This window comes from Schistocerca nitens, chromosome 4, assembly GCF_023898315.1.
Source record: "Schistocerca nitens isolate TAMUIC-IGC-003100 chromosome 4, iqSchNite1.1, whole genome shotgun sequence".
Classification (NCBI taxonomy): Eukaryota; Metazoa; Arthropoda; class Insecta; order Orthoptera; family Acrididae; genus Schistocerca; species Schistocerca nitens.
In genome coordinates this window covers 856,684,109-856,685,282 of record NC_064617.1, presented here as the reverse complement: position 1 = coordinate 856,685,282, position 1,174 = coordinate 856,684,109, and the positions used below count along the sequence as shown (strand labels likewise).

The following is a 1,174-nucleotide window of genomic DNA, read 5'->3' as shown; positions in this document are numbered from 1 at the left end:
AGCTGCCTGGCGGCCGATCCATCGCCTCGGGTAGTTGACGTTCAGGTAGTTACGGACAGATAAGTGCCAATGTGGTGGCGCTCCATCCTGCTGAAATATGAATTGTTGTGCTTCTTGTTCGAGCTGAGGGAACAGCCAATTCTCTAACATCTCCAGATACTGTAGTCCAGTTACAGTAGCACCTTCGAAGAAAAAGGGACCAAAAACTTTATTGGCTGAAATGGCGAACAAATGTACAACTAAATGAAACTTTATAGCTCCCTTAATTCGCCGACAGATAGTGCTTAGCTCTGCCTTTTGTCGTTGCAGAGTTTTAAATTCCTAAAGTTGTGGTATTCTTTTTGAATCACCCTGTATATCAGAGATCTGTCTTCATCTCATTTACGAGCACTTAAGTCAATGTGAGAGCTTATTAACAGATAACACATGTATTATCCCCTATTAAACTCCGTCTGAACAGGCCGTGAAGGCCCAACGGTACTGACCGGCCGCCGTGTCATCCTCAGCCTACAGGCGTCACTGGATGCGGATGTGGAGGGGCATTTCGTCAGCACACTGGTCTCCCGGCCCTATGTCAGTTTACGAGATCGGAGCCGCTACTTCTCAATCAAGTAGCTCCTCAGTTTGACACACAAGGGCTGAGTGCACCCTGCTTGCCAACAGCGCTCGGCAGACCGGATGGTCACCCATCCAAGTGCTAGCGCAGCCCGACAGCGCTTAACTTCGGTGACCTGACGGGAACCGGTGTTACCACTGCGGCAAGGCCGTTGGCCATCCCGTATTGTGCAATAAATAAATATTCCCATCCTATCTTACAGCCCATTACAATCATAGCACTATTTAGTAAGCTGTATGATGTCGACAGATGAAAAGACTTTACGATATAAAGCTTGTGAGTTGTATCCTTGGTGTGCACTATCTTTGGTACGTTAACAGGCAGTATCTGTAGTAAATGTATTTTCGCGCCAACTGACTTAGCTCCACAAGTTGTCAGTGCACCTGAACTTGTATGTGTGATAAATTATTAGAACGATGGTAACATCGACAGTTCAGTATATATTTAACAACATATTACGATGTAATAAGTGTCGTACTCATCGGATCTTGTGGGACTCTCACAGTCAAAAGGCTGCATTTTGACGACGACACACGGCGGAGTTGCCATTGGTCACCA

At 46.3% G+C, this 1,174-nt stretch overlaps 1 pseudogene; it reads right to left on the bottom strand.

The window, feature by feature from the left end:
• Window positions 1-654: 654 nt before the first annotated feature.
• Window positions 655-772, bottom strand: LOC126254137 (5S ribosomal RNA; annotated as a pseudogene).
• Between the last annotated feature and the right edge of the window lie 402 nt (window positions 773-1,174).